Here is a 23799-nt window from a genome sequence, read left to right as displayed (position 1 = left end):
ACTGAAGTCAACGGAAAGCCCCCCCAGCCTTAATGGATATTTATAATATGCATTTTTTTTAAAGCTCATGCTTCTGTGCCATTGAATGTATTCTGTTCTGAACAGACTTCCTGATAAAAGTTTTTTGTTATCTTGATGGCATTAATAATTATAGACAGACCTGGTAGCACTGTAGTTAAGATTAACTTCATTACGCTTTCCATTATAAAACCCAGTTTTCAGTTCCTTATAACTTTGCCAAATTTTAATTGTTTGTGCTAAAATTTCCATTGCTGGATATTTGCCTCAGGCTGATTTTTTTTGGAGGGGAATTTCAACCGAAACAGTTCGGCTGTTTTCTGAGGACAAGGCGAGGGCAAAATATGCTGTTTTTCAATGTTAAAAAACTTCTGACCGCTTTTTCTTCGGAAAGCTTTATAACCCTCATCCTTCAAAGCAAGGACTTGAAATTTGTCAGGAATGTGGCCCTCGTGTCAGGGATGCCTGTTATTATCCTCATGAATATTTGCTAAAATTTGGCCAAGTTATAATGCTGCAAAAATATATGTTTGCATATGCTCAGTAGAGCTCTGTTATCTGGCAGCCAGATTCCCTGAAGAGTCTGTCTGCAAGTGTTGAGTGGATGGTGCATGTGCTGTACCCCCTGAGTGACTGACCATGCTCCATTGCAGGTCTGCAGTGGCTGAGTAGGACTTTTCCTGTAATTGCTCCTCCCAGCTGTCAGTCATGCTGAGCACAGGTACTGGGCAGAGAAACTGACTACAGGGAGACTCTCTCTCCTGGAACAGGCAGCATGGAAGAGAAGGAGAAAGCACTTAATTTGAATGCAGAGTGACAAATTGAGGGAGAAGGGAGTTGCAGGAGCCAGAGAAGGAGGATGGACAGGAGCAGAGTGGGAGGGGACAAGAGATGAGGGATGAGAAGGGGGTAGGAGCTAGGGGTGATGGATACAAGCAGAGGGGGAGAAGAGCACGTGCTGGGGCAGGGGTGGTTAGATAGGAGTGGGGCGGGGTGAATAGGAGCAGTGGAGGACAGGGACAGACTGAGGGCACTGGGGGGGGGGACAACTGGGCATAAACACTAGAGCATACCCCTTCCCTCCAAAACTTGGAATAGAACCCAACATTCCTGAATATCAGCATTTCTCTGCTGTCAACAAATAACTGTGAAACCCACTGACAAAAATGTGTCTCTCACCTCCCTCCACTGGCTGGTCCACAGAAAAGAAACACTCCTACAGTAAAGCAATATTTTTTTATATTCAGTGTGGGGTTAGAATGATGTGTGTTAAATAAAGTCTAGGGCCATACATTGAATGCGGAACATCAAAAGAAATATGAATAACTCCCCACACACTGAATTCATTAATTCAATGAGCAATGGCCATTCTGTGCACTCAGTAAAGCAATGGTCCTGTAGAGAAAGAAAAGGATGTGATCATGTAATTAGAGACTATCTGAATGTGTACAAGGGGGGAGGCAAATTAAGGTAATGAAGGCCACCTTAATTCTGGCATTTCCTCCTTTGAGTGCTTGATTTTGTAACCTTAACCTTTACTTAATGTTGTTGTTGGGATGTAATTTTAAAACAAGTTTCTTTCAAGCTACATTCTGGATCAGCTAGATTCTTCCATTTCAGCAGCTTGTGGTTACTATGACAACACCACCACACCTGGCATCTGCTGTTTGTGTCACTTTCAAATCTAATGTCAGCGGGTCTTTTCCCTTCCTTCTTTGATTTACCTGTTTCATGATAAAAGCCATAAAATATACTGATAACTTGAATAGATTACTCAGTTTAAACACATACTGCACTCATAATATAGACAAAAAACCTACTGTACAATGGTCTAGCTCTAGTTACATCGTTTGTTATGGATGACTACAAGAACCATTAAATAAAATGTGATAGTCTACCACTAACATCTCAGAGTGTTGTTATAGAGAGGATTATGCATGGGTCAGTTCTGAACCAATGTCTTAGGGTGGGCACTGTATTGGAGATGCTATATCTTGTGTCTTCAAAAATCTAAGTTATCATGACCAGTTGAGGTCAGTTAAAAATTAATATTTTCAACATTTAAAACTTAATGAAATGTAATATCCTCCATTTAAGAGACTATGTATGAAATAGCAGGAGTCATGATAAGAAGAACATTGTTAATGAAAGAACATCAGAATTACAGTTGTCTCTTACTGCACTTAGCAACAGAGAGCTATACTATAAAAATGAATAGTTATCAATAGGGTCCCTGTGATAGATATTTTCCTTGGAAAAGAAAAAACTGTATTTACAACCTTTTCACTTTAGCATGCATAGTGCCTTACCTGTGAATAAAATACAATTGTAATTGTTAAAAATTTCAACATTTACAGTATCTCATTATGTGACTTTTTACTATGGTATTTTCTATTCTTAGGGCCAACTTCTATACTAGAGTAGTTGTGGACAGTACCCTTAACAGAAACCAGGATTTGGCTTTATAACAGAATAGCATGAAAAATTTAAATAGCACTGGTCACAGCTGATTTTTTTTTAATGACACCAATGGTGGTATTTTTACATACACTGCAAAATAGAGAATACTAAACACAAGAAAAGAAGAAAATTTTATGTTAGGAGCATCTTCAAAATTTAACGAGAGGGACTTTTTTTTTTCAGCCCACTATTGCATCATGTTGTACCCTAACCTTGCAAAGTCTTACACACTTTTAGCAGTCCCATTGACTACATTGGAACTTGAGCACGTGAAGTTAAATGTATGTGGAAGTCTTTGCAGGATCAGGGCATTAATCATTAAGCACAAATCTCTATCAGCGTAAATGGGGATTTCTCCCTAAAAGATGGTGGCAAAATCAATAAATTAAAAGCCATTTTTTTATATTTTCAAACTGCCCAATGGTCAGGAAAGAAAAATAAAGCTCCCAGCAGCAGCAGAGTTAAAATCCCTTTCCTCGGGGCTTTATTTTAAAACAAAGGATTCCAAGCAAAAACAAACTACTCAGAACAATGGATCCCAATTGCCAGAGATTGGGTTAAGTGCTTAGCCAGCTGGGAGCGGGAAGGACAAATCCTGTCCACTAGGAAGTAGGTTCCACACCCACTTCCCCTCTACCTTTATAATCCCACCCCCAATCAGTTTATTATTTCTCATGCACAGGAGCTTGTGGACCCTTTTTCCTACCCTGTCACAGGGACCTTTAGAATTAAAATAGTCTCTAATGTAAAAGTAAGCATAGCTGTGAGGAATAGAGACACAAATCATTCCCCTCATGTGTTGCCCGGCAAAGATGCTGAATCCTCCTAGCTTGTATCCTGCCCCAAATTTAAGCTTTTAAGTAGGTGCTGTCATCAGCAATGGTCATAGAGCAGTCCCATGGCTGCCCAACCCCACCTTTTCCTCAGATTCCAGTCCAACTACCAACTTATGTGCCAGTGATGCTGAGGAGTAGTGGGAGGCTGCTCCCTCAGAGTTGGTCAAGCTGCTGGGGAGCTCTTTCCTGTGTGAATGTACAAAGTCTGCAACCCACAGGATTTGACCCAGATAATCTTCAAAACACTATTGAAGACCGGGTTTTAATTTATGACTTTCCCCTGCAGCTCTGGCTCCATTCTGTCTCCCACCACTCACTAGTCCAAGGGGCCATCTCCTTCTAACAACACAGAACCTTGCCCCTATTCCACCAACGCTGCTACACACCCACTCCACCTAACCCCTCCTGACTTCTAGCTGCTCCGTCAGCCTACATTCCACCCCACTTTCCCAAATCCTCATGCTGCTTCGTCCCTACCTTTTCCTCACGGTCTATTCCTGCTACCCTCCCAGACCCCTACTTCATCCAAGAGCCAAGTCTGAATCTTGATGGAGAGCTCATCTTTAAAAAAAAAATGATTTCAGGAATTAAGGGGTTAAAACCCCTTTTCTTCTTCTATCTTTTGCAATGAACATATCACAAAACTGTCTTCTTGCCTGACAACTCAACACTGATGGTTCAAAACTATTATCTCCTTGATGCATTTTACTATATATAAATAAATAAACTGAATTTAGAGTTCCAGGATAGGGACAAATGAAAAGTGGATGATTAGTCACTGACATCTGCCAACACCCAAACGGTGTTACTGTGCTAGGTATTGGTTTATGATTACCTGAAGATTAATTGTAAGTCTGCAGAAAAATGGAAGTTACCATCTAATCGGAGCTATCTTTTCTGATGTTGTATTAATAATGTAGCCTAGTGTCACGTAGAATATATTGCAGGAGTCTCTCCATTTCTCACTTTAACAAATGTTAGAACAGTTACCGTGTTATATCTTATCTAGGTCAGAGACTACTGTATTACTTTTTCATTTGTAGGGATTTACTTTCTCTTTTATAATTTACTTCAGATCTCTTATGTCTGCATTGCTTACCTATAAAATGCTGCTATGGTATCCATCTTTAAAAAGCAAACAAATAAAATATATTGGCTTTGGAAATGGTCTAAATCCTAGTCATTATGGTGATTTACGTATCTCACATCCACTCACTATCTATTATTGTCCAGGTTTAATGTATGATCAGAATATATCCTTTTTCCTAAATCACAATGTGAAAGGGTGTGTGAGTGTAAAATATCCTCTCAAACTATCTGGTTTTATTGAGTGAGAGAGTCATGATTAAAGATCTGTTTTACTTTTCAATCCATGACTGAACATCCACAGTCTAATTGCTGTTTTCAAAGACTTTCCCCCACTATAATAACTTAATTTAACTTTATCAAAGCAATCATTCATGGCTTCCATGTGTTTAGTTTTCTGTTATCTTTACTGCACAATATTTTAAGATACTGAATGTGTGATGGAAAACACCTTATAAAAGAGAAATTGCATTTTAGTATATGTGATATCTTAAAAACCCACTATTTTACAAGCTTTAGAGTTATTTAATTGCATTGTTTTCACTAACTCTGTGTATAGCTAAGAAATAATATCACTATCCTACTCAATAGTTTGATTTTTCCCAATCCCTTTATAGATTCTAGATAGCCATCTTTTGAAGGTAAAATACTGTATGTAAAGCCAACTCTCCTCAATTTAGATGTCAGTGTAACTTTTTAAAAATAAAACAATTTTTCACTCTGTGATGAGGCACCTGCCCCACAGTGGGCTCCAAGGTGTTAATAGTGCCTATGAGAGACTGCACAGGAGGTAGCCAATCAGAGAGGAGCTGTGAGGAGCAGCCAATCAGGGCTGGGCTGGCCCATATAAGAAGGGCTGCAGAACATAGCAGCTTCAGTCACTCCCTGGAGCTTGAGGAGGGAGATGGACTAGCTGCCTTACAGGCTGAAGGTAGCAAGCACCCAGAAAGAGCAGTGCTGCTGGAAGAGACCCAGGAGCTAAAGGTAGCTCCTGTCGGGCTGCAGGTTGAAGCCCTGAGACAAGGGCAAAGAGGGTGCTGAAGCTGCAGGGAAGTGGCCCCTGGATATCTATTGAGCAGTTGGAGTGGGTGCTGCAAGCAGTGGCCATCTACAAGGTCCTTGGGCCAGGACCCAGAATAGTGGGTGGGCTCGGGTCCCCCCTCCACCCACACCTTGCCGCTGAGGAAGTGGCTTGACTAAGGGACTGTCCCATTCCCCTGGAAGGGGGGGAACACAGAGTGTGGCACAGCTTGAGGGCTGTGTCATGAAGAGGATGCTGCAGTCCTGGGAGTGAGTGGCTAGCAGAGCTGACCTGCAGGACATCCAGCAGGGGGTGCTGCATTGGTGAGTACCACTCCATCACAGACTCAGATTGTCCCTCAAGATCTGAGTGTTCAGAAGACTCTCTAGCATAGATCTAACCCAAATGCCTTCTGTCTAAAAGCAATCCCTCACCCCCTACTCTCCCCAAGCCTCATATAGGCCTCTACATGTAGTCCAGTGCCTGGGTTCTTGAAGTAGGGGAGGAATAGGCTGTGGAAGGTGTGGCCAGGCCAGAGTACAATGTGAGGATTAGTCCAAATAGAGAACCAGGTAATATTATCTTGTCTGTGTAATGAGGCCATCCTTTCTCTTCCTGCAGTACAATTCCTCATTTATCTGAAGAAGTGGGTATTTGCCTATGAAAGCTTATGCTCCTATACGTCTGTTAGTCTATAAGGTGCCACAGGACTCTTTGATGATTCATCATTTACTACACTACAAATGATAAAGGGGGAGGGATAGCTCAGTGGTTTGAGAATTGGCCTGCTAAACCCAGGGTTGTGAGTTCAATCCTTGAGGGGCCACTTAGGGATCTTGGGCAAAATCAGTACTTGGTCCTGCTAGTGAAGGCAGGGGGCTGGACTTGATGACCTTGAAAGGTCCCTTCCAGTTCTAGGAGATAGGTTATCTCTCTTTATTATTACTTATAGACTCTGGTTCATTCCCTTATAACATTACCTATCCTGTGCATTAAATGAGGCAGGGATCCTGTGGAAAAAAAATAGTGATATCATAAAATTAAAGGCTGAATCATAATCCATAGGCATAAGAGGATTGAATTAAAGTTGCACAAGCAACTGTAAATCTGGCATTTCCCAACTTTTGAGTGCTTGACTTTGCAGCCTGTATGGTCTTTGAAAGTAGTTTGTTGGATCTAATACTGGTTATGTTGTAGAACAGGGGTGAGCAGACTACAGCCTGTGGGCCGGATGTGGCCTGCCAGCCATTTTAATCTGGCCCTCGAGCTCCTGCTGGGGAGCGGAGTCTGGGGCTTGCCCAGCTCCAGCTGGGGAGAAGAGTTGGGGGCCTCTCCACGTGGCTCCCAGAAGCAGTGGCATGGCCCCCTCTGGCTCCTACATCTAAATTCTAGATTTAGAATAGATTGAGAATTCTGCATTCTCCACCATATGTTAGACCCACAAAAGAGGCCTTGCTACGGCAGTGCTCTTCATGATTTTTTTGAAGTGGGAGACACTTTGGCAAAAAACTTTCAATGTGAGAGCCACATCAACTACTAAATTAACACATTGCTTACTACTTCTTAATGATGTAATGTTACAGAACCACTCGTGTAACTAAAACAAAGTCTACTTATACCATAAAACGATACTCCTTTTTATAAAATAATAACCAGGAAAATACATGGAATTAAAAAGGCACCTATAGGAGTAAACTTTTTAAGAGCAGAATTGCTGAAAACTTACTTTAAAAACTGGATGAGCGAAAGTGTGCTTTCGGTTTTAATTTTCCAAAGCATGTACGTTTTTCTTTTTTTTCCCTTTCTTGTTTGGCTGACTGGCTCTTGGAGGGGGCACGGGGCTGGAGCAGGGGCTTGGGTGCAGGAGGGGATATGGGGGGGCTGGCCCCGGGAGGCTGCAGGTTGGTTGGTGGAAGAGAAATGCTGGCCCAGCATAGCTGGGACTGCTGTACTCATGCTAATCCTGGTCTTAATGCTGCACTGCTATTCAGAACCTGCCCATTGAAGAGGGTGGCACTTACTTTGGGTGGCCCCGGCCCCACACCGCTCCCAGAAGGGGCCAACGTGCCCCTGTGGCCCCTGGGGGAGCATATGGCACTGGGTGCTGCCCTTCTCTGCTGGCACCGACCCCACAACTCCCACTGGCCACAGTTCCTCGTTCCCAGCCAATGGGAGCTGCAAGGGGCGGTGCTTGCAGGCAGGAGCAGCGTGTGGAGACCTCTGTCCACCGCCTCACCCCCTCATCTGGGGCTGGGGGGCATGCTGGTCACTTCTGAGAGTGGCATGGGGCTGGGACAGGCAGGAAGCCTTTGGGTCAATGGGAGCCGCCACTGGCTCATAGGCCTTGCAATGAAGAATGCTGCCCTATGGAATGGGGAGCAGGCAGACACCGGACACAGTGTTGGTATGTAATACTCTAAAGGCAAACAAACCTTACTCACTCCACATTCACCCCCCCAAACATACTATATCAGAGTCCAAAGGTCAGAATGGTCCTGATGGCCAGATGAGATTCCTTTTGATCATAAGATTATAAGATGCAGGGAGCTGGCAAAAACCACATTTATCTCCACACAGGACTTTGGATTAATAAATGACTTTGATTTGCAGAAATCGTAAGCAACCATATATTGTTCATTTTATCGCATCATTTGCCTTTGTTTACTAGGCCTTCTACCCACACAATTTCAAAGAGGCAATCCTGGGTGGGCTATCATGATTTAAGGCATGCCATTTCCTCCCATTCTTATATGATTTTATATTAGTCATGCTGGTTTTTTCTCTTTTGCTGTTTGTTTGTGTTTTTTTTTTTTTTTTGGGGGGGGGGGGGGAACATTGTTTTTGCACAAATAGTTCTAATAGGCCTTACCCTTAAGTTCTTGCTTCGGTTGCTAACTTGCAATGTACGCATTCATGTCAAGCACGCATCATTCATTCCAGGCCTCAGTAACCTATAACATTACATAAATATATAAGGCTTCTGGTGTCCGTGGCTCTCACCTCTAGAGTGGAGACACCCTGATCAGAAGAACAGAGATGTGTATCTTCAGGCTGAACAGTTCCCTGCCTTCACTGTTATTGTCAACAGAGACAGGCTACCCAAGCAGGCCTGCTTGCTTTCTCTTCAGAGACTATTAAATAGTGTGACTGCCCACAGTTATAGCAAGTCTATTTTATTCTTAAAGTAAAAGCACTACAGAGAAATCATATTAAAAATCAATAAAAGAACCTACACACATGCTACTAAGCTTGTCAGAGATCACCCCAACCCTAACATAAGTTCTAGCAGGAGCTGTCCTTCAGCACTCCACCCAAGGAGTTTCCTTGTGAGTTCAAGTACATTGCAGCTCAGAATGAGAAGGCCCAGTCCTTCCAACCTTCCCTAAGGATTGGGGCCTGCCAGGGACTAGGGGTTCTGCTCATTTGCTGGATCAGGAAGAAGACCCTGAGCTTGTGTAAAACCAGGCTATATATCCAAAAAACATGTCTGTCTGTCAGTCCAGGGAGAATCCAGTGTGAACTAGTATATGCAAACTTCTCCATAAGGTGACTTCAACCACAGGAATTACATTAGCATCTCTCCCCTCTTAGAGGAGTTGCATACAGTTCCACAACCACGCATACACAATTGCATTTTAATACAATGGACCCCAAATGTACTAAGTCTAATTCAGTAAGGTTTAACTTAATTCAATAAACTTTAATTCCATAAGGTTTGCCCAGGGTATTGCAGGATATTGTCAGTCAATCTCAATTACTATGACAGAATATACAGTGCCTTTTGTGAAGGGAAGTTTGAATGTTGATGCTTTATAGAAAACAATGGACTCCACATTAAATTTTTAAGAAATATAAATCAAGTGGTATAGTGAGACCAGTTTTACTGTTTTACAGTTTTAAACACCTTTTGGGAGTATCAAATATTCATGAACCAGTCCTGCTTTGTGTGAATGTATTCATTAAATGTAAGTATGTGCCAAATAGTGAAGCTGAATATTTTCCAGCCTTTTGGTTTTTTGTGAACTGCTTTCTCTAATATTAGGAATTCATTATTTTTGTGTGATTATGCACTCAAGGCACACAGCATTGTTTCTGTTTCACGAGTGGATGATTGAACATTTTAAAACATTACAATAACAAATGATGGATAACACACCTCTGTAACAAATGTTCACATGAATAATAATTTTTGCTAAATTGTCAGAATTATTAGAAAGTTATGAAGCCACAGAACTGACTGTCAAGGCCATTATAAAGGAACCAGCACTACTTACTCACCTAACAAACATCTAACAGATCAGTGAAAAGCAGAGATGACTGGAAAATACAATTGCAAGGGTCTATATATATATATTTTTTTCCATACAGAAAGAGCAACTGTATATTTTCCATGAGGATAATGTATATTCTATTAAAAGAAACGAGAAATAACAAAGGTAAAGTCAGCAGAGTATCTACTCTCTGTGGCATGCTGTATCAGCGCTGCTTCAGTAAATGACAGCTGCTCCGATAGCAGGCAGTGTAAAGCCTCAAAGAACAGAAAATGAAATAATACACAGTGCCACATGATTAAAGTGTTCTATCTAGGTCCTGCCATTCCATCAATTTGTTACTGTTTGCTTATTGAGGACAATGACTGTATTATTTGCTTTTTAAACCTCACCCTGGAGTGGGGGAAACCGCAATCTGAAGCAGGAGTGTAATGTGAAAACATGTGCAGGAGGGAGCAAGTGAAGTTAGTAGCAATTACAGCAGACAACATTTAGCCAGATGTGTTCTCGTGATAATGCAAGCTCCTAAGTGTATGTTTATCCTTCCCTGCCTGTGTATCTGATGAAAAAGATAAATGTCTGCCTGAGTTGAGTTTTAAACTGTAACCATACAGTGACTGAGGTTACATTTTCTTTTAGAATATCATTAATAATGGATAATTCAGCACATTTTACTTGACTAAACTATATGAAGTTTTTCTTTCTCTTTCTTACATCAATATTGAATTACATTGGATTGAAAGAAGTTATTTTGCATTTATGCTGGCGCAAGTGAAGAGTGAATCAAGCCTTAAGAGAACATTTTTCTACTTGAAACTCAACTTTTTTTTTTTTCCTTATGACCCTGTTGCCATTTTTGGGTGTGTGCAGTGACTACTATAGAATTTTGAAGCTTATTAAATTATCTGTATTGACTCCTGGGTATTCAGTGAGGGCATCTGAACCTACACTGCCATAACTATCATTTCCCTCTTTCCCTAGGGTAGAAGCAATCTTTTTCCCTGTAAAGATGAGAAAAATGAGCATATCTGACCATGTCACGAGGACATGACTGGGATATGAAAATGTTCCGTTCACCTTATAATCTGACCACTAGTGTATGCTATTGAAAAATGACAGGCAAATTACTGGATAGTTACTTGAGAGCATTAACACAAAGCCACTTTGCTAATGAGTTACTCTTTGGAGACAAGCATGTGACAGGTTATTAAATGAAAACTCAGGTGTCCAATTCCCCATTGCTCATAAGCAGATTTGCCTAGTAGAATTATCCCTTCCTATACCTTGGAAATCTATTACACTATGTACAATATCTAAACATATTGGGCCGGATCCTTAGTGGGTGTAGATCAGCATAGCTCCACTAAAGTCAGTGAGTCACGCCAATTTTGCTCCACCTGAGGATCTGGTTTATTATTACATTTGGAGAGCAACGTCTTTTCTAAACGTATCTTCTGGAATACATTTTCATTATGTTCCCATTCTGAAATTGTTGGGCCAGATTTTCAAACATGTGCACAGCCATCTTGCATGAATCAGTCAGCTAGGTCTGCATTGCTTTGTGGGAGATCTAGTCCTCCAGGGAGCCTAGATTATAGGAGATAATGGAGGCCCAAACTAAAACTTCCACAATGTATTGCAGTAGGGAAATGCAGTTTAATATTGAGCTGACTCAACTTTTGGGTCAATTCAACAAATGAAATTAAACATTTCAATTTCAGGAATGTCGATGTTTAGTTTTGATTGGAAAATATCAAAATGAAACATTTCAAAATCCATTTTTTATTTTGGAATTTCTGTTCCATGAAAAGTTCTGAAATTTTAACTTTGTCCTGTTTCAGGATCAAAACCATTTGGAAATATCAGAATTTTCTGTGATCTGGGATGAGAATTCTGAATTTCAGCTCTAATTCTGAACATTTAATATCTGAGCCTAATGGACTCTGGTCTTGCCCTCCCATGGCTCACTTGCTTAAATCTGAATTTCTTTTCCTCTTTCGCATTTTTTTCTTCCCTCTCCTTCTCATTCTTCTTCTTCTTCCTACACCTCCTGATAGGCCACAGGCCACTGTGAAAACAGTGCTAACCTTAATTAGTTGCTGGAGTAGACAGAGTAAATGTGAACTCAGAAATGTTGTTCCCTTCCTGTTTCTATCTCTACTCTAGAAGCTTCTCTGGTTAGAAGCAGCCTGCAGCATGAAGGGACTGTTTGTATTCAGTCTTCTTGTTCTTCAATAAAGTTCAGACACAGTTCCATTTCTGTCTGTTTCTGCTTGTTGTCGCACCCTCTTCAGCAGCTCTAGACAGAAGAAAATATCCCTGATCAGCACAATTGTTTAGTGGATTATGAACAGGCAGAGTCAGAGAGAACCTTTTCTGAAAACTCAGAGTGCCTTAAAGATTAGGAATTGGACCTAGAAGTGAAGGATGAATCAGTAGAAAGTGAAGAACATTACTTCAGTGTACAGCTATCTGGTATACATTATACAATCTGTCTCTGTCTGGCCTGGATGGGCAGCACTGAGTAGGGAGTTCAGCAGATGAACTGGAGATGAACGTGTGCATCAAAATTGCTAGATTATTTTCTGAGAGACTGGATTGGTACATGATGTTTTCCTAATAACATATGAAGATTAGGTCTCTATGCTCATATTGTTACATCTTTTAGCTGCCTTTTAATATAACTGATCATGAGATTTTTATTGACTTGTTTTGTGAATTTTAGTAGGAGTAGATGGTGTTATGAGGGACAGATTCACACCCAAACAAGGGAGCTGTAGCTAAAACCTTTTAAGGCCTTGGCTGTGCAACATCTTGTATAACAGGACGTAGACGAGTCAGCATCAGGTTAGAGGGCAGATCCCAGTGACAAATGATGATGAAGCAGTCAGATCTGCAGCACTATTTGTAATGTCTCAGGTATATGGAATAACAGTTTGTTACTGTAAAGCCTCAGGGATTTCTGTGTCTTATTGACAGAACCAGACTATCATGTCAGAAGTAAACTTCTTTAAACAACTAACAAAATCATCCAAAGCACAGGACTTGGTGGCAGGGCTGGCTTCAGGGTTTTGGCCTCCCCAAGCAGCCCAAAAAAAAAAAAAAGCCGCGATCGTGATGTGCGGCGGCAATTCAGTGGAAGGTCCTTCGCTCCGAGCCGGAGTGAGGGACCATCTGCCGAATTGCTGCCGAATAGCTGGACGTGCCACCCTTCTCCGGAGTGGCCGCCCCAAGCACCTGCTTGACAAGCTGGTGCCTGGAGCCGGCCCTGCTTGGTGGTGTTGGGGACTTCAACTACCCAGACATTTGTTGGGAAAATAAAACAGCAGGGCACAGATTATCCAGCAAGGTCTTGGAATGTATTGGAGACAATTTTTTATTTCATAAGGTGGAGAAAGCTACTAGGGGAGAGGCAGTTCTAGATCTGATTTTGACAAATAGGGAGGAACCAGTTGAGAATTTGACAGTGGAAGGCAACTTGGGTGAAAGTGATCATGAAATGGTAGAGTTCATGATCCTAAGGAATGGTAGGAGGGAGCATGGGTGCCGACTCTGTGGGTGCTCCAGGGCTGGAGCACCTACAGGGAAAAATTAGCATGTGCTCTGCACCCACTGTCAGCCAAGCTCCCCCTGCCCCCCCACCAAGCGTGCCACATCTCTGCTCCTCCCCTTGCTTCCAGTGCTTCCTGCCCTCCCGCCTCCTAACAGCTGTTTGGAGGCACTTAGGACTTTCTGGGAGGCAGGGGGAGAAACGGGGATGTGGTGTACTCAGGGGAGGAGGTGGAGAAGAGACAGGGCAGGGATGGGGACTTGGGGGAAGTGGGTAGAATGGGGGTGGGAAGGGGGGGCTGGGGTTGGAAAAGGTGGGGTGAAATGGGGGGGTGGGCAGTGCAGAGACGAGCCAGGGGTGGGGCGAGCACCACCCCCGGCCAGAGGGGAAGTTGGCACCTATGGGAGGGAGAACAGCAAAATAAAGACAATAGATTTCAAAATTTTAGCAAACTCAGGGAGTTGGTAGGTAAGATCCCATGAGAAGCAAGTATAAGGGGAAAAACAATTGAAGACAGTTGGCAGTTTTTCAAAGAGACATTATTAAGGGCACAAGAGCAAACTATCCCACTGAGTAGGAAAGGTAGGAAGTATGACAAGAGATCATTCTGGCTTAACCAGGAGATCGTCAATGATCTAAAAATCAAAGAAGAGTCTTACAAAAAATGGAAACTAGGTCAAATTACAAAGGATGAATATAAAAAAATAACACACAAATGCAGGGACAAAATTAGAAAGGCCAAAGCACAAAACGCTATCAAACTAGCTAGAGACATAAAGAGTAACAAGAAAAACATTCTACAAATACATTAGAAGTAAGAGGAAGACCAAGGACTCAATGAGGGAGGAAAAACAATAACAAAAAATGTGGAAATGGGAGAGGTGCTTGATGACTTTTTTGTTTCAGTTTTCATCAAGAAGGTTGGTGGTAATCGGCCATCTAACATAGTGAATGCCAGTGAAAATGAGGTAGGATTAGAGGCTAAAATAGGGAAACAAGAAGTTAAAAATTACGTGGCTAAATTAGATGTCTTCAAGTCAGCCAGGGCCTGATGAAATACATCCTAGAATACTCAAGGAGCTGACTGAGGAGATATCTGAGCCATTAGCGATTATCCTCAAAAAGTCATGGAAGACGGGAGAGATTCCAGAAGACTGGAAAAGGGCAAATATAGTGTCCATCTACAAAAAGGGGAAATAAGGACAACCTGGGGAATTACAGACCAGTCAGCTTAACTTCTGTACCTGGAAAGATAATAGTGCAAATAATTAAGCAATCAATTTGCAAACATCTAGAAGATAATAAGATGAGAAAATAACAGTCAGCATGGATTTGTCAAGAACAAATTGTGTCAAACCAACCTGATAGCTTTCTTTGACAGGGTAACAAGCCTTGTGGAGAAGTGGTATACCTTGACTTTAGTAAAGCTTTTGATACTGTCTCGCATGACCTTCTCATAAACTAAGGAATTTCAACCTAGATGGAGCTACTAAAAGGTCGGTGCAAAACCGGTCGGAAAACCATTCCCAGAGAGTAGTTATCAGAGAGGTTCACAGTCATGCTGCAAGGGTGTAACGAGTGGGGTCCCACAGGGATCAGTTCTTGGTCCAGTTCTGTTCAATATCTTCATCTATGATTTAGCTAATGGCATAGAGAGTACACTTATAAAGTTTGCAGACAATACCAAGCTGGGAGGGGTTGCATGGGCTTTGGAGGATAGGATTAAAATTCAACATGATCTGGACAAACTGGAGAAATGGTCTGAAGTAAATAGGATGAAATTCAATAAGGATAAATGCAAAGTACTCCACTTAGGAAGGAACAATCAGTTGCACACATGCAAAATGGGAAATGACTGTCTGGGAAGGAGTACTGTGGAAAGGGATCTGGGGATCATAGTGGCTCACAAGCTAAATATTAGTCAACATTGCAAAAAAAGCGAACATCATTCTGGGATGTATTAGCAAGAGTGTTGTAAGCAAGACATGAGAAGTAATTCCTCTGCACTGATTAGGCCTCAACTGGAGTATTGTGTCCAGTTCTGGGCACTACATTTCAGGAAAGATGTGGACAAATTGGAGAAAGTCCAGAGAAGAGCAACAAAAATGATTCAAGGACTAGAGAACATGACATATGAGGGAAGATTGGAAAAAAAAATTGGGGTTGTTTAGTCTGGAAAAGGGAAGACAGAGGAGATATAAGTTTTCAAGTACATAAGGTTGTTATAAGGAGGAGGGAGAAAAATTATTATTAACCTCTGATGATAGGACAAGAAGTGATGGGCTCAAATTGCACCAAGAGAGGTTTAGCTTGGATATTAGGAAAAACTTCCCATTTGTCAAGTTGGTTAAGCACTGGAGTAAATTGTCTAGGGCGGTTGTGAAATCTCCATCTTTGGAGGTTTTTAAGAGCAGTTTTGAAAAACACCTGTCAGGAATGGTCTAGATAATACTTATTCCTGCCATGAGTGCAGGGGACTAGACTAGATGACCTCTCAAGGTCGCTTCCAATTCTATGATTCTATGCCCCTGGAAGGGCAAAGCAACCAGCAGATCTGGTTGTTAGATTTAGCTAATCAGACAAAATAAACACAAACCTCAGACATGGCAGGCAGCCAGATTTCAGTTCCTGGACCCATGGACACAGAAGGGGATGTCTTCAACAGTTAGCTCTTCTTCAGAGCACAATGGTAAAATTATAAAATTAGCACAGGTCTGAATGAAAACGATAGAATAAGAGCTGCAACACTGTCAGTAATGGGGGGGGGGGGAAATGGCCCATGCTTCGGCAGCACCTGGACATGTCACCAGCAGACGACAATGATGTCTCCAAAACTTTGGACACCACTCCCAAACCATTTCGAACCTACGCTAAATGCTATATATGAATGCTACCTCTTCAGCAAGTGGGAGCAAGTATCTCCAGAAAAACTGTTGACCTGTATATTGCCAAGCTGTCCAAAATGGCAGATTCACGGGAGCACGACATTTTCAAGGAGGAGTTGATAGGAGATTGTTTAGTCATAGGAACCCAAAGACAAATGAACTCAGATGAGAATGCTCAGAAACCTCACGTTAACACTAATAGGGGCCATAGAAATAGGTAAAGTGAGCAAACAAGCTCTCTCTCACATGGAGATGATAAACTCTTGTTGCATAAATACTGTTCTAGTATTTGTTGTTTTAAGTTTGTTATTACAGAACCAAATTTTGTTACTTAGGTATTCTATCTTAAACAGGACAAGAGGAAGGTCTGAGAGACAGCTTCCCACCCATAAGAGCGAGCTGCAGCTAGAATCTCTAAAGGCCTGACCTGTGCAACATCTTGTTTAACAGACTGTAGAATAGTCAGCAGTAGGTCAGAGGACAGATCACAGTGATTAAAAAATAAAGAAGTGGTCAGTACTGTTCGTAACGTCTCAGATGAATGGAATAAAGGTGTGTTACACAGAAACCCCTGAGGCTTTACAGTCTTATTGACAGAACCAGAACCGATGAGGCTGCCCTTTAGTGACTTCCGTTCCTTCAGAGATAGAGGTTTTTCTTGCTATTATTTCTAACTGCTCATGAAAGGGCCTTGAATAATCTACTTTGGCCCAGGCTAAACGATGCTTCGATAAGTGAAGGAAAGATGTTCTCAATGCAGGCATGATCAGAGTCTTGGCCACCTGCTTTAATTGTTCCCCTCATCCTATTAAAAACCTGTTTTCTTAGATTGAGTTTTAAACAGCTTTTTTTTTTTTTTTTTTTTTTTTATCTAGTGCATTTCTCACAGACACTGACATCTGAGTGATGGTATTTGCTGCCTCATCTGAGAAGATGTATAGCTGCCTGACATCATAGAAATCATATGCACATATAGGTTTCACAGTCAGCAGTACATACAACAAGGCTTGGTCTGTTTCTCTCTCATATATATATAGAATAATGGGCATCAACAAAGTAAATTAGGACCAAATTTTACAGTCCTTTCTCAGTAAGACTCCACTGGAAGTTATATATGAGTTATGATGGCAGAATGTGGCAATAATAGTAAACCAAGAAGAGCAAACAGTCCAGTGTTGTTAAATTTAGGACTTTAATAGCCTTACACTCTTGTTCCCAGAATCTTCCTGAATCAAGAACAGGTGGTGGCACCACCTGGTACACTCATGCTAATGAAGACAACATAATTCTGTCTCTAGGTAATTTTCACTTCCAAATGTCATTTCCAGTGATGAAGGTCTTCAGCACTAATTTCACTTGATGTTATGAGTTAGAATGACAGAAGTAATTAGAATGTATCACCGGCTAGTTGCTGGCCAAATGTAAAAGTTTTTTTGGAATTTTATACAAAAGTAAAAGGATCTGCAAACAATCTCTCCAACTATAACTTTAACTGAGCCAGAGTGATTAAAAAACAAACAAACCAAACTTGTTACAATTCACTGAAGCTAACACCTTTGCATGTTAATTACAGCTAAAAGAAAATTGTTATGGTCTTTTTATAAACTGCTGGAAAATAGGGATTATAGTTAACATATTTAGTCATTAAATATTAAATATGTTAAGAGAATGCAAGAATTCTTTATCATTGTTAACTGTCTGGAGACTACAGAGGTATACAGACATGTCAGAAGGACTAACCATCAGTTCACTGGGTCTGTGGGACTACTCAGGAGCTTAAAGTGAAGAACATGCTTCAGTGCTTTGCTGGATCTGGGTCTTGGGGTCCAATCCAAAACCTACTCAAGTTAATGGCAAGAATCCCTTTGGCTTCAGTGATATTTATATCAGGACCTTAATGAGGAAATATGGACTGTGATACTTTAACAATGCCGATGACACCCATTTCTGTATCTGTATTTTCAATAATATTGAGTTCAGTGAGGTACTTACATTTATAAAGAGTCCTGTGGCACCTTATAGACTAACAGACGTATTGGAGCATAAGCTTTCATGGCTGAATACCCACTTTGTCAGACGCATACGTATTAACCCACAAAAGCTTATGCTCCAATACGTCTGTTAGTCTATAAGACGCCACGAGACTCTTTGTCGCTTTTTACAGATCCAGACTAACACGGCTACCCCTCGATGCTTACATTTATAAGTGTTTGCAGGATCGTGTGCATTAGTGTGGAAATCAATGAGACAAAGGTCTCGATCTTACACATATTTAACTCAGTAGTAAAGCTCCCATTCCCTTTAATGATGGAGTATCAGTACCAAAATGAACATCGAAACTGACATGTCATATGGACTGGGTCACTTAGCCCATTAGCACTTAAACTTTCCAGGTACCATTGATGATTAGTCAATGTTCTCCTAGTATTTGCAGCATTTCTCGACACTGCTGCAGACACGAAGGTAACTTTGACTAGTATACTATGTATAAATACTTAGTATACTATTCAATATTATAATAAATATAAATAAGTAATTGACTAGTGTACTAAGCATAAATAAGCAATAAATCAATTATACTAAAGCAAAAAAAGGGAAAGTTAAAAGCAACCCGTGTGCATGCAAAATGGTAATTTCCACACATTTAACATACAAATAATTAATTAACGTATATTTTGGCAACCAGTTTTGAAAATTTGACCCTTTATGACTTCTTTATGATGTTGGATGGAGTATTTTATAATAGATTTTATATTCTAGAGGCAGCAGGCAGGAAAAAAAGTACTAGTTTCTTTTAGATTTTATAGTAATTTATATGGCTTTAAGGAAAGAGATTCAAGGGGAATTTAAAAATAAAAAAGAAACTATTTCTATAATAGGCATTAATTGAAAAATATTTTACCTTCAAAATGTTTTACTTTAGGATGGGATGGAAGATTTTGCTGCTTCTCACATTCTGCTAACTTCATCTCAGGATGATTTATAGCATCTCAGAGGTTCCTTCAGCCATTGGTAAAGTTACAGAAATCATCACAATCATATTCCCAACACCACAGTAGGAAGGACTGACTTTTGTCAGTCTCTTGGCTTAGACTTGTCTGGTAGTCTAAAAACTAAGTTACAGCAATGGGGCAGTACAAATATTGCTCTGTAGCCTCTGGGGAAGATTCCTCCCCAGTAAAGTCTGTGTTTATTTGTTTTTCCTCAGCCTTCAGAAAATGTACTTACATCAGGCAATGGGGAGAAGGTTTGTGCATTTTGATTGAATAAGAATAGGGCCCATAATTGCTCACAACCCTGTAAATATATATTTATAGCAACTTATTTTTTTAAAAAAGCGAATAAAATTACTGACAAATTTCATACACTAATACAGTTAAAAACCATTGAATTATAAAAACTTGAAAGTTCATTAACATTCCAACAAATGTCTGGTATACATAAACATGTGTGAACATAGCAAATCTCTGTCACTTTGTGAATATTCACAAATATAATCCAGTTCATTTTTTTTTGTATTCCTTTCTAGCCATGGACAGGGCTATAGAATTTATGAATTTCATTAATTTGCTCAAAGGGTAATTTGCCATTATCTATTTAGCTTTCCAACCAAATTTCAATGTTCCTCCTCTGAAAACTCCTCTTTGGCTTCACACAAATTGGAGGTGAAAATAGGAAATGTATTGACTTTCCTTTTATCTGCCAAAAGAGTGTTTGGTTTCCCCCATCACCTCACCAATGATTTCACAAAGGTTGAGAATTTTTTCATACATTTCTATTCAATCGTCTGAAGAGGGATTGTTTTATGATGCAATAGCAATCACAAAAGAGAGAGAGACCCTTTTTAAACAAGTTCAAAGGTAACACAAGATTGGAGCAATTGTTTTATGTTACCTTTAAAATACCGTTATTTAACTTATCTTATACTTTTAGGACTAAGTTTTCAGAAGAGCTCAGCTCCCATCTAGAGATGTAAAATAAATTGAAAATCTGGCTCCAATAGTGAGTACTGATTTGGCACATTTGAAAATATGGCTTTCAAATGATTAAAAAAACTGGATAACATGAGGAGACACTTGAACCCACTCATCTCCTTTCACTATATTTAAAGATATGGGGTTAGCACCTCATTTTTCTTGGGAGATACTCTCAACTTGTCAGTTTCAGTTGGGAAGAAAAATTACACAGATCCTTGTATAGGAAGATATTAGCCCTCTGCGGGATTGCTGTAGAGTGCTTCTTTCTAGTTTATTGATATTACACAGCAATGTTAGCAAAGAAAAGAAGTTTAAAACAAAACAATGTTGTTTTTTTCTTCCACACAAGATAACCTATGTCAATTTAGTTGTCTCTTTCTCTTAGTACATAAAACAGGTAAGATTTTGGAATAAACCCCATGAACAGTTGCAATCTGTTTTGCTTCTGGGACATGAACCAAAGTCCCTTGCAGTCATTGGGACTCATTTCAATGACCTTTGGATCACGACCATAAAGAACTCAACAAATAGACTAGACAACTCTCTCTTTTCAAATAAGCTGCTGAACTATAGTGTAAGATGTGCTCTCCATGCACTTGTGAACTGTCTTCAGGATACAGTTGCCAAAGCTGTTCAAGGAACAGAGGGTCCTGTGGCACCTTTAAGACTAACAGAAGTATTGGGAGCATAAGCTTTCGTGGGTAAAGAACCTCACTTCAGGTTCTTACCCACAAAAGCTTATGCTACCAATACTTCTGTTAGTCTTAAAGGTGCCACAGGACCCTCTGTTGCTTTTTACAGATTCAGACTAACACGGCTACTCTTCTGATACAAAGCTGTTCAAGTTTTTCCAAAGCAATTTATTGCATGTGATGGACAGCAGCTGTTTAAATGAAAATTGCATTCACATGCATAAAATGTAGTCCAGCAATCTTGGGTTAAATATGAAAATAAAGGTCTGTGTGAAGTTTTGTTATAGCCTTGATGGTCCCAGGATCTGAGAGAGAAAAAGGGGGGAAGATAATATCTTTTATTGAATAAACTTCTGTTGTTAGAAGAGACAGATAAGCGTTCAAGCAATAGAGTAGTTGGTTTCATCAACAGAAATTGATCCAGTAGAAGATATTAGCTCATCCACCTTGTTTCTCTCAAAATAAAGGTAAGTTATATTCATGTTCAGTGCATGCCACAAATAGTAAGAAAGGAGCTGAATAAATATGTACTTCCTTAGTTCCTAGTGAAAGTGGTTGAGTAAGAAGCATATCTCCATCTTACTGGACCCAGAGGTATCATTTTCTATTTGAACAGTTTGGGGAAACAGGTTGCTTACATCAACATGCTCTTTAAAGTAAAAAGCCTGGCACAGGACCCAGAGCTCACACATCATAACCTTCTAGGGCTTCATGTTTTGTCCCAGTTTGTCTAGTTGGTCCCAGTGTCTCATAATGATAAATAGAGTGTTTTATCTTTCATTCTACATTTAATGAGAGTTGTAAACATGTGTTGTTCTTTACATAAGAGTTGGTGGAATGGTAATAAAATATCCAATAAAATGGTTTATTGGTATCCTAGGACATTTGGGCAGAGAGCCCCAAATGACTTGAAATGTGAAAGAGGAGGTGTGGCTCTCCAATTCACAATGAGCAATCTGACATTATCACTGAAACACTACAACAGTTATTGGTCCAACTCTTTAAACCAGGTTAATTACTGATCCTGTTCCTATAGAATGTTGATTCCCTCTTCAACAGCCGTTGGTCATCAAGGTTTAAAACCTATACAGATTGTCCAAGAATAGCCCAGTAGAAATCCAACAGAAATTAATCTTTACACTTTCTTAACTGTGTCAAAAAAAATCAACCACAAAAGATTTAAAAATAAAACCAATGGGTCAGTGACACATTTCATTCTTTTGTGTGTGCACATTTCACAAAGTTTACCAACGTGTAAAAACTCAGGGCCGAAGTCCCTGGCAACATAGTCTGGTGAAAAAGAGGACTGTGCTGGAAGGCAGGAGACCTGTAGTCTATTCCTTACTATGGCACTGACCCGGTTTGAAACTTGGGCAAGTCATTCATCTCTCTGTCTGTAATTTTCCTTCCATCCCATCTGCCAACTAGACTAATCTAGTTGAGGCGTAGAGTGCCTCTCACTATGTATTTTATATAGCACCTGGCTTTGGCCCCATATTGTCTGTCTCTAAATGCTACTGTAATATAAATAATTACACAAAGACCTATGGTAAACAAATATGAAAGTTACAAAGTCAACCACACAAGGAAATCCTAGAATGAAGGTCGTCTGTACAATCTTAATTTACCCCCTTGTGCTTATGCATGATGATAGTCTTTTAGTTACACGATCACATACAATTTTTTCCACAGGACACATTCAGCATAGGCGCCAGCCCTGGAGCACCCATTGGGGAAAAAAATGGTGGGTGTTGAGCACCCACCAGCAGCCCCTGTACCAGAACCTCCCCCTCTCCCAAGCGCCTCTTGCCTGCTGGCAGATCCCACCAATCAGCATCTTCCTTGCTCTCCCAGGGCCTACCGCCTGCTGCCGACCAGCTGTTTCACAGCATCAGGAGGCACTGTGGGGGAGGGGTGAGGAGCAAGGGCACAGCATGCTTGAGAGAGGGGGCATGAGGATGGGAAGAGGCAGGGAAAAGGCAGGGGGGGTGAGGCCTTGGGGGAAGGGGTGGTGTGGAGGGTGGGACCTGGATGGAGCGGGGGGAGGAGCACCCCCCAGCAGATTAGAAACTCAGCACCTATGACATTCAGTGTGCACAATAAACAGTACTCAATTAATGAGCAACTATTCAATATTTTGTTAATCCTCATCATTCAAAATTCATGCCTTATTTACTACATATGATTCAAATCTTGGTCTGAATATCGATTTCTTAATTTCCCCATGGGCTTTTCTATGGTGCTTGTCACTATAATATCTGAGGGTTTCACAAACTTTAATGATTTTATTTTCACAACACCCCAATAAGGTCAAGTGTTGGTATTATCCCTAATTTACAGAACTGAGACAGCGGAGGTTAAGGTCAAGAGTATCTACTAACTTTAGCTGCCCAAATGCAGACTCTTAGGATCTACTTTTTTCAGAGTACTTAGCATTTTATATCGCCTTCTGTTCAAAGCTCAGTTCCCACTGAGTGCTTGCCTCATGGTCTGAAGTTCCTTACTCATAACATGAGGAATACATAGTTAAAAACCACTGGGAAAAGTTTGATTTAAATGACTTGCCCAACTTCATATAGGAACTCCGTAGCAGAGGCAGGGATAGAATCCAGTTTCTCAGTACAACACTCAGCTGCCTTAACCGTAAGACCATCTATTCTCTTTCTACAGTCCCCTACATAATTCACTATGCACTTTCTAACTTGAACAAATAATTCATCCCCAGAGCAGCTCTAACTTGCATATGGAAAGAGGCAGGGATCCCGTGGAAAAACTAGTATGCGGACATGGAATTAAAGACTGCATTATGACAAGTCACACAAGGAATCAAATTAAGATTGCACGGGCAAAGTACATGGCATCTGGTCCTAATATTCCATTTATTTGAACAGATGCTTCATTTACAATTACTGCTGAAACACACACACTGTCTGGTAGTGCTAATGGGTTAAGTAGGAGTGCTATGACTATTGTATGGCTACCACCACACTTTGATGTAGAGGT

This window comes from Malaclemys terrapin, chromosome 2, assembly GCF_027887155.1.
Source record: "Malaclemys terrapin pileata isolate rMalTer1 chromosome 2, rMalTer1.hap1, whole genome shotgun sequence".
Taxonomy (NCBI): domain Eukaryota; kingdom Metazoa; phylum Chordata; order Testudines; family Emydidae; genus Malaclemys; species Malaclemys terrapin.
Note: the sequence above shows the minus strand (reverse complement) of the source record.